Source organism: Aotus nancymaae, unplaced genomic scaffold (genome assembly GCF_030222135.1).
Source record: "Aotus nancymaae isolate 86718 unplaced genomic scaffold, 86718_ANA_hifiasm-v0.15.2.pri h1tg000155l, whole genome shotgun sequence".
Taxonomy (NCBI): Eukaryota; Metazoa; Chordata; class Mammalia; order Primates; family Aotidae; genus Aotus; species Aotus nancymaae.
The window spans coordinates 663,402-674,711 of record NW_026988570.1 but is presented as its reverse complement, the minus strand read 5'-3'; the positions used below and the strand labels follow the sequence as shown (position 1 = coordinate 674,711).

Here is an 11,310-nt window from a genome sequence, read left to right as displayed (position 1 = left end):
CACTAAATGCAGAGGACTCACCATGGAGTTGAGGCTGAGCTGGCTTTTTCTTGTTGCTATTTTAGAAGGTAATTCACGGAAAAGTAGAGAGACTGAGCGTGTGTGGACATAAGTGAGAGAAACAGCGGATGTGTGTGGCAGCTTCTGACCAGGATGTCTCTGTGTTTGCAGGTGTCCAGTGTGAGGTGCAGGTGGTGGAGTCTGGGGGAGGCTTGGTTCAGTCTGGGGGTCCCTGAGACTCTCCTGTGCAGCCTCTGGATTCACCTTCAGCAGCTATGGCATGGATTGGGTCCGCCAGGCTCCAGGGAAGGGGCTGGAGTGGGTCTCATACATTAGTAGCAGTGGTGGTACCATATACTACGCAGACTCCATGAAGGGCCGATTCACCATCTCCAGGGACAACGCCAAGAACTCGCTGTATCTGCAAATGAACAGCCTGAGAGCCCCTCGAGGACACGACTGTGTATTACTGCGCGGGACACAGTGAGGGGAAGTCAGTGTGAGCCGACACAAACCTCCTGCAGGGGTCCCCGAGACCACCAGGGGGCGCCCAGACACTGTGCACGGGGCTGTCTCCGGGGCAGGTGCAGGTGCTGCTAAGAGATGGCTTCCTGTCATGGTCTGGGGCTGCCTGGTTGTCACATTTCCCCAGGGAACATCTCCAGATTTACAATTCTGTGCTAACATTTGATGTCTCTAAATGCAAAACTTCTTTTCCTTTCTCTTTCTTTGTTTTTGTAACAGGAGGACACATTCTCTCCTCTCCAGAAGCCAGAGTGTCACGTTGTGGGTAGAAATAATCCTTTCGTGGTCAACAGGATGAGAGTCCTGAGGAATCCTACGGAATCATGGGGAGTGTTTTCCAGTTAGACTCGGGACAGTGACCTTCATGGGAATCTCTGATTAGAACAGGCTTTGACGCATGAACCCTCAAGTCAAAGAGCCTCCCTGAGGAATAACAGCTTCGTCCACATCTAGTTCAGGAATAGTTTCTATAGTAACCTATGACATGGCCCCCTTCCCAAAAAACAAAACAAAAAACAAAGACGATGAATCCCTGAGAACAGTGAGAAGGAGAAAAAAAAAAAAAGAACAGGCTTTGAGTTCTGACAGGAGCCAAGTGAGAGGCTCACCCAGGGTCAGGACTTAAAAACTAACGTTTTTCACCGCTATCCCCCCTCGTCTTGTAAAACTGTGCACATCTGACTCAGACTGATTCAGTTGACCCTCTTTCTGGTAATCCATTTTCCTTCTCTGTAGACTTGATTCTCATAGTTCCCTTTCTTCTTCTCTTCCCTGAAAACAGAGGATGTGTTTTCTGTAGTCAAAATCCTAGGGCTCAGGTCTGCAGGACCTGGGTAGGCTGAGGGACTTTCTCACTCCCTATTGCCTGGATGCTCCTGTTGTCTTCTGTGTATGGAGGTATTTGGGAAATGAAGTGGACATTAGCCATGAAGGGAATAGTACTAGTTTTCTCTAATGGGATATTGATGTAGAGCTGATCTTGGCCTTTTCACACAAGTGACAGAGTTTTCACTCTCACCTGTGACTTTGAGGAGAGCTGAGGATGGTCACACCATTTTGCTGTGAGCTTTGGGAGGCAGTAGCTGTAGGGTCTGGCTAGGATGCCTAAGGTCAATACTGCTGGCCATTGGGAATGACAGGTTAGAATTCACAATCGTAAAATAACCTTAAAAATGGACAACCAGCATCCCATGCCGCTGCTCTGCCTATGGAGTAGCCAGTCTTTATTCTCTTACTTTACTATAAAGTGGCTTTCATTTTACTCTTTGGATTGGCCTGGAATTAGGACCCCTTTCTGGCAACATTTGTATTATCATTGATTTTCTAAGCTAAAAACTCCAAGATGGAATGAAGTTTCCCTGAATTTTTGTAAGAAGTGCATTCATCCCTTTGAGAGAAAATGCACAGGGTGTGGAATGAGGCTTTGAAGCTGATGGCATATGAGGGAAGCCTGCCCCTGAGTGAAGGAGAGAGGGAGGGAGGATTGGGTGGAAGGTTCCTGTATTTCTGTGCTGTGCAAGGAAGGTACAAAATATAATTGAGCTTTGTGCAAGTCAGTGCTACCTTTCAGGGGGCTCCCATGACTCCCAGAAATGGCTCTGCTTACAAATTACTGAGGAGTCAGTCCTTTCATTAAAGTGGACCAAAGGACATGGGCCTCAGCACACACCATGACACAGGTGTCAGAAAGCAGCTGCTGGGAACCAGATCCACGTGCATTTTGCTGCCTGTAGAAGGAGGCAGGGAGATGCATTTCAGGGTCAACATACTGTTTGTGGATGTTTATAGTGAACACCTGCTTTTACTGTGTTTTATTAGAAAGTACATGAACAAATGTGGATCTGCAAACAATTGTGATTTTCACATTTGCTTCAATTGCATCATTTCTTAATTTTGCAAGGTGTCCTAGCACAGAGTTGAATTTTTCATAGTGATTGTTCAAAGGATAGAGAACATGCATTTTCCGCTCTCACTGTTTTTTCTCCACGTTCAGAGACCTTGAGTAAAGCACATCTGGCCCTTATCCTCACTGTCTCTATCTCCAGTGTCCCCCAGAAAACAGCAGAGACTTGCCTGACTGCAGAATCTGGGGTAGGAGTCTGCACACCTCAGAGCCTGCAGAGAAGCCCAGTGAAGTCTTATGGAGTCAGAGAAATATCCCATGTGGGGGAACCTCTATCTTCCCACTGCCAGAGATTGCTGCTCTGCTGTAATCGCAGGGTTTATCATTGGAGCACCTGGTAGCCTATCTCAACACAGTCCCTTTATGTAACTTACCACCATTAGACTCTAGGTAATTACTCGATCTTGATTTTTCTGACCCTATTTTCTCATCTTATTTATTTGTAAGTTTGGTTATAGAAAATATCTTTTAGTTTATACTTAATACCTCAGAGTTTTCTGAACTTCTTAGGAATAATACAAAACGTGTCCAGTTTGGGGGAAATGTAAATGAATGTCCGTGCAGTGTGTGTGCTTGTGTGTGCTCACATGTGTGTGTGTGTGCATGCACATGTGTGTGAATATGAGTAACTTACAACTTACAACCCAATGAACATTACTGCTGAATTATATAGTCAATGTACAATTAAATTTGCTGAAAATTGCCTACAGTAATGTCTGTGAAGCTGATGCTGTCACCTTGCTGTGAGGATGCTCAGTGCACAGGTGAGGTCTCACAGGAGAGATCCAAGGTGAAGCCCCCAGCACTGGCAGAGCTCCTGGCCTGGAGCCAGACATAGAACTGGGCATCTCAGAAGCAGATCCTCCACGCTTCCCTTAGCTGGGCTGCATGGGCAGAAGAGGGCAAGCAGGAGATGCTCAGAACCCCCACAAGGCAGAGCCCTAGTGAGGAGCAGATGCAGACAGGAACCATCTAGGAAATGTATGACCACAATCCAGAGTTGTCTTTTGCTTAACAGCATCCAGCCCTAAGGAGACCACCCACTATGTCATGTTACTCTTAACTTTCTTGTTCCAAACAAAACAGAAGTAAATGTTACTCTGCATTAAACTCATTGAACTTGGGTTATTTTTCTGAGAACGCCATCAGCTTATGTATGATCATTGTCAGGTCAAAATCAACACACATATTTAGTCACCATGAAGATTGTTTTATCTCATGGTAAAAATGTTTATTTAATTAAAATCACATTTAATGGGAAAAGGTCTGTATAGGTTCATCCTCACACTGCTGTAAAGATACCACCTGAGACTGGGTAATTCGTAAAGGAAAGAGATTTAATTGACTCACAGTTCCGTATGGCTGTGGAGCCTCAGGAAACTCACAATCATGGTGGAAGGCAAAGGGGAAGCAAGTACCTTCTCTACAAGGTGCCAGGACAGAGAGAGGAGAGAGAGAGAGGAGAAGAAGGAGAAAGAGCCGAAAACTTATCGAACAACCAGATCTCCTGAGAACTCTGTCAGGAGAACAGCCTGGAGGAAACCACTCCCATGATCTAATCACCTCCCACCAGACCCCTCACCTGACACTTGGGGTTTACAATTCCAGAAGAGCTTTGGGTGAACACACAGAGACAAACCATATCAGAATTTCTAGGTGGTAATTGGTCAATTTATAAATTATGAATGAAGTATCAGAAGAATAAATGGAACCAGTGTGGTAGTTATCCAGTTAATCTATAAAACATCTCAATATTCATTTTATGAGAGGTCTAGGACAAGTGTGAGATGGATAGATAGATAAATAGATAGATAGATAGATAGATAGACAGACAATTCTACCAAATACTATCACATATATATAGTGTAGAAATATCATTTTATACACTATTTGATAGAATTAGTATCATACCTAATATTTCATATATATACATATTAAAGTATTTGGTAGAATTTGGATGTGTGTGTGTACATATATATGTATATATATACACACACACATATATATGTATATATATATATGTACTTTATAATGTCTATAAAAATGTCTCCTGGAATTTTTATTATACTTTAAGTTCTGGGGTACATGTACAGAATGTGCAAGTTTGTTATGTGGGTATACATGTACCATGGTGATTTGCTGCATTCATCACCCCATCATCTACATTAGGTATTTCTCCTAGCACTATCCTTCCCCTATCCCCCACCCCCTTCTATCCCTCCCCTAATACCCCACTCCCCAACAGGCCCTGGTGTGTGATGTTCCCTTCCCTGTGTCCATGTGTTTTTATTGTTCAACACCCACTTATGAGTGAGAACATGTAGTCTTTGGTTTTCTGTTCTTGTGTCAATTTGCTGAGAATGATGGTTTCCAGCTTTATCCATATCCCTGCAAAGGACAAGAACTCATCCTTCTTATGGCTGCATAGTATTCCATGGTGTATATGTGCCACATTTTCTTTATCCAGTCTATCATTGATGGGCATGTGGGTTGGTTCCAAGTCTTTGCTATTGTGAACAGTGCCACAATAAACATAGGTGTGCATATGTCTTTATAATAGAATGATTTATAATCCTTTTGGCATATACCCAGTAATGGGATTGCTGGGTCAAATGGTATTTCTATTTGTAGATCCTTGAGGATTTGTCACACTGTCTTCCACAATGGTTGAACTAATTTACACTCCCACCAACAGTGTAAAAGCATTCCTATTTCTCCACATCCTCTCCAGTATTTGTCTTCTGATTTTTAATGATCACCATTCTAACTGACGTGAGATGGTATCTCAATATGGTTTTAATTTGCATTTCTCTGATGACCAATGGTGATGAGCTTTTTTTTCATATGTTTGTTGGCTGCATAAATGTCTTCTTTTGAAAAGTATCTGTTCATATCCTCTGCCCAATTTTTGATGTGGTTGTTTGTGTTTTTCTTATAAATTTGTTTAAATTCTTTGTACCTTCTGGATGTTAGATCTTTGTCAGATGGGTAGATTGCAAAATGTTTTCCCTTCTGTTGGTTGCCATTGACTCTAATGGTAGTTTCTTTTACTCTGTAGCAACTCTTTAGTTTAATTAGATCCCACTTGTCTATTTTAGCTTTTGTTGCCATTGCTTTTGGTGTTTTAGTCATGAAGTCCTTGCCTATGCCTATGTCCTGAATGGTATTACCTAGGTTTTCTTCTAGGATTTTTGTGGCATTAGGTCCTATGTTTAAATCTTTAATCCATCTAGAGTTATTTTTGTATAAGGTGTGAGGAAGGGATCCAGTTTGAACTTGCTGCATATGGCTAGTCAGTTTTCACAACACCATTTGTTAAATAGGGAAGCCATTTCCCATTGCTTGTTTTTGTCAGCTTTGTCAAAGAACAGATGGTTGTAGATGTGTCGTGTTATTTCTGAGGGCTCCATTCTGTTTCATTGGTCTATATATCTGTTTTGGTACCAATGCCATCTGTTTTGACTACTGTAGACTTGTAGTACAGTTTGAAGTCAGATACTGTGATGCTTCCAGCTTTGTTACATTGGCTTAGGATTGTCTTGGCTATGTGGGCTCTTTTTTGGCTCTATATAAAATTTAAAGTTGTTTTTTTCCAATTCTGTGAACAAAGTCACTGGTAGATTGGTGGGTATAGCATTGAATCTACAAATTACTTTGGGCAGTATGGCCATTTTTATAAAATTGATTCTTCTTAACCATGAGCATGGAATGTTTTTTCCCATCTGTTTGTGTCCTCTCTTATTTCCTTGAGCAGCAGTTTGTAGTTCTCCTTCAAGAGGTCCTTCACATCCCTTGTTAGTTAACCAAATGAGTTCACAAATGAATTCTACCAGAGGTACAAAGAGTATCTGGTACCATAACTTCTGAAACTATTCCAAACAATACAAAAAAAGGGAGTCTTCCCTAACTCATTTTATGAGTCCAACACCATTCTGATATGAAAATGTGGCAGAGATACAACTAAAAAGAAAATTTCTGGTCAATGTCCATGATGAACACTCATGCAAAAATCCTCAATAAAATACTGGCAAACCAAATTCAACAGCACATCAAGAAGCTTGTCCACCACAATCAAGTCAGCTTCATCCCTGGGATGCAAGGCTGGTTCAACATATGCAAATCCATAAAGTAATCCATCACATAAACAGAACCAAAGACAAAACCCACATAATTGTCTCAATAGATGCAGAGAAGGCCTGCGACAAAATTCAACAGCCCTGTATGCTAAAAACTCTCAATAAACTAGGTATACATGGAATGTATCTCAAAATAATAAGTGCTATTTATGACAAACCCACAGCCAATGTCATACTGAATGGGCAAAAACCCAAACCATTCCCTTTGAAAACTGGCATAAGACAAGGATGCCCTCTCTCACCACTCCTATTTAACATAGTATTGGAAGTTCTGGCCAGGGCAATCAGGCAAGAGAAAGAAATAAAGGATTCTTTCTCTTGTATTCGATTATGAAAAGAGGAAGTCAAATTGTCTCTATTTGCAGATGACATAATTGTATATTTAGAAGACCCCATCATCTCAGCCCAAAATCTCCTTAAGCTGATATGCAACTTCAGCAAAGTCTCAGGATACAAAATCAATGTGCAAAAATCACAAGCATTCCTATACACCAATAACAGACAAACAGAGAGTCAAGTCATGAGTGAACTCCCATTCACATTTGCTACAAAGAGAATGAAATACCCAGGAATACAACTAACAAGGGATGTGAAGGACCTTCTTAAGGAGAACTACAAACCACTGCACAAGGAAATAAGAGAGGACACAAACAGATGGGAAAACATTCCATGCTCATGGTTAGGAAGAATCAATATTGTGAAAATGGCCAAACTGCCCAAAGTAATTTATAGATTCAATGCTATCCCCATCAAGCTACCACTGACTTTCTTCACAGAATTGGGAAAATCCATCTTACACTTCATATGAAACCAAAAGAGAGTCCGCATTGCCAAGACAATCCTAAGCAAAAAGAACAAACCTGGAGGCATCATGGTCTCTGACTTCAAACTATACTACAAAGGTACAGCAATCAAAACAGCATGATACTGGTACCAATACAGAGATATAGACCAATGGAACAGAACAGAGGCCTCAGAAGAAATGCCACACATCTACAACCATCTGATCTTTGACAAACCTGACAAAAACAAGCAATGGTGAAAGTATTCCCAATTTAATAAATTGTGTGGGGGAAACTGGCTAGCAATGTGCACAGAGCAGAAACTGGATCCCTTCCTTACACCTTATACAGAAATTAACTCCAGATGGATTAAAGATTTAAACACAAGGCCTAACACCATGAAAACCCTAGAAGAAAACCTAGGTAATACCATTCAGGACATAGGCATAGGCAAGGACTTCATTACCAAAACACCAAAAGCAATAGCCACAAAAGCCAAAATAGATAAATGGAATATAATTAAACTAAAGAGCTTCTGCACAGCAAAAGAAACTATTATTAGAGTGAACTGGCAACCAACAGAATGGGAAATCATTTTTGCAGTCTACCCATCTGAAAAATGGCTAATATCCAGAATCTACAGAGAACTTAAACAAATTTACAAGAAGAAAAGAAACAACCACATCAAAAAGTGGGGAAAGGATATGAACAGGCACTTCTCAAAAGAAGACATTTATGCAGCCAACAAACATATGAAAAAATGCTCATCATCACTGATCATTAGAGAAATGCAAATCAAAACCACATTGAGATACCATCTCATGCCAGTTAGAATGGTGATCATTGAAAAATCTGGAGACAACAAATGCTGGAGGGGATGTGGAGAAATAGGAACACTTTTACATTGTTGGTGGGAGTATAAATTAGTTCAACCATTGTGGAAGAAAGTGTGTTTATTCCTCAAGAATCTAGAAATAGAAATACCATTTGACCCAGCAATCTCATTACAGGGTACATACCCAAAGGGTTATAAAACATTCAATTACAAAGACACATGCACACATATGTTTATTATGGCACTGTTTACAATAGCAAAGACTTGGAACCAATCCAAATGCCCATCAATGATAGACTGGATAAAGAAAATGTGGTACATATACACCATGGAATACTATGCAGCCATAAAAAAGGATGAGTTCATGTCCTTTGCAGGGACATGGATGAAGCTGGAAACCATCATTCCAGGAAAACTGACACAAGAACAAGAAACCAAACACTGCATGTCCTCACTCATAAGTGGGTGTTGAACAATGAGAAAATGGACACAGGGAGGGGAACATCACACACTGGGGCCTGTCAGGAGGTGGGGATCCTAGGGGAGGGATAGCAAGGGGTGGGGGGATTGGGGAAGGCTAACATTAGGAGAAATACCTAATGTAGATGATAGGGGGATGGATGCAGCAAACCACCATGGCACATGTATACCTATGTAACAAACCTGCACATTCTGCACATGTACCCTAGAACGTAAAGTATAATTAAAAAAATCCTAAAGCAACTTATTAAATGTTTCCAGCTTAGTCTTTTTCTACCAGAAATGCCATCCAGTGGCAACAGCCCCAGCTGCAATAATGTGTGGGTCTTGGTTCTCCCTGCAGGCCCCTATCACCTCAGATTGCTGTTTTCTCATTTGCCCTGTGACATTAACTCGGATACAGATGCTTTATTTCCTTTATTAGTAGTTGTTCAAGTTTAATGTCAATGAGGTAGAATATTGTTGTATTTTTCTCACTTTTTTACTTTTCCTTATGGAGTAGTTGCTTCCTATATAAAAGATAGCTGCTGAGAAAACAAATCAAATATAAATTATAGGTGAATGACTGAACAGTTTCAGATATATTCATGTAGTGGAATACAGTTCAATCAAGGCATGCCTGTGTCACAGAATAACATGACTGTATTCTCAATAAGTGTGCCAATAAAAGAAGCTAAAGAATTGCAAGTATGATACATATGATACAATTCCACTTGTATAATTATAGATAATGCAACTATTCTGAAGTAACATGGAGAAACTTTGAATTTGTGTGAGAATAACATGGCAGGAGTACTGGAGGTATGAGTGAAAATTACAGAAAATGAAGAGAAATTTAAGGGTTAATTGAATATTTCACACCTTGCTTGATGTCCTGATTAAAAGATTGCACACCTAGTTCAACATTTCTAAACTGTGCAGTACAAATTTAGGTTTATTATTAGTTAATTATACTTAAATAAATCAGTAATTAAAAAGTGAATATATTGGCTGAGAATAAGCAATAAAAATAAATAATGACATTTGAAACATTATAAACTCCTCAAACTTCCCATGTATGAACTCTGATTATTTCTATACATTTTAAGTGAACACTAAATACAACAAAAACACACACAGTTGTAATGAGAGGTATGGACTTTAGCAAACCTCACAAGGCATGTCTCACACTGCCCTGGAGTTGTCTCAGGGGGCCACCGTCCTTTGTGTTTACAATCACAGGCACAGATAATGGGGCTAACTCTGTCCTGATGTGAGCTCTTGGACACACTGCAACTGCTCTGTTCTGTAAGTATATTTTTCTGTAAAATGTACCGTTAAAACCTATATTAAATATATATTGGGCAAATAAGAAAAATTACATAAGATAGTGACTTCTAAGTGTTAATCAATGCACAATTGCATAATATAGAATTATGTTCTCCTGAAGGGTAGTATTTCTACTCATCTCACCTAGGACCTTCTCTGGGACCTGCCCTCTCCTCAGGCATCCTATCCAGAGCTTGCTATTTAGTGACCCTCAGCTCTGGGAGAGGAGATCCAGTCCCAGCATTTCTATGTGTTTCTATTTGGTGTTCAGGACTGAACACAAACAACTCACCTTAGAGTTTGGACTGAGCTGGGTTTTTCTTGTTGCTATATTAAAAGGTGATTCCTGGAGACCTGAAGATATTTAGTGTGCATAGATATGAGTGAGAGAAACAGTGGATATGTGTGTCAGTTTCTCACGACTGTGTCTCTGTGTTTGCAGGTGTCCAGTGTGAGATGCAACAGGTAAACTCTGCAGGAGGCTTGGTAAAGCCTGGTGTGTCCCTGAGACTCTCCTGTTGCATCTCTAGATTCAGTTTTAATAGCAATATATACACTGGATCCACCAGGCTTTAGGGAAGGGGATGGGGTGGGTGTCGTGAATTAGTAGTGATGGATCTAGCACATACTTCACAGATGCCATGAAGGGCTGATTCACCATCTCAGAGACAATTCTAAGAACTCCTTTTACCTGTAAATAAACAGTGTGAGAGCTGAGGACACTGCTGTGTATCAATGTCTTAGAGACAAAGTGAGAGGAGATCAGTGTGAGCCCAGGCACAAACACATGTAGGAAATTAGCTGCAGAGGGCGCTCAGAACCCACTGGTCAGAGTCAACCCCAGAGACAGGTGCAGATGGAGGTTAAGGATGTGTTTCCTTTCAGTGGATGGAATTTCTTCTTCATCTGACAGTTTCCCCAGAGAGTCTCCCTAATTTCAGAGTTCTGTGACTACCGATGTCATCTATAATTTTTTGTCATTGTAATTGATATGGTTGTCTCTATGTTCCCAACCAAATCTCATCTTGACTTATACTCCCATAATTTCCATGTGTGGTGGGAGGGACCCTCTGGGAGATAATTGAATTACAGGGACACGTCTTTTCCATGCTGTTCTTGTGATTGTGAATAAGTCTCATGAGATCTGATGGGTTTTTTTAATGAAAAAAAGTAATTTCTCTGCAAAAGCTCACTTCTCTTGTCTGCTGCCATGTGAGACATGGCTTTAACCTTGCACGATGATTGTGAGGCCTCCTCAGCCAAGTGGAAATGTAAGTCAACTAAATCTCTTTCTTTTGTAAATTTCTCAGCCTCAGGTATGTCTTTTCCAGCAGCGTGAAT

General features: G+C 40.7%; 1 pseudogene; it reads left to right on the top strand.

The window, feature by feature from the left end:
* The first annotated feature begins 237 nt into the window (after nucleotides 1–237).
* LOC135272925 (immunoglobulin heavy variable 3-48-like) lies at nucleotides 238–10,762 on the top strand (annotated as a pseudogene).
* Nucleotides 10,763–11,310: the final 548 nt, after the last annotated feature.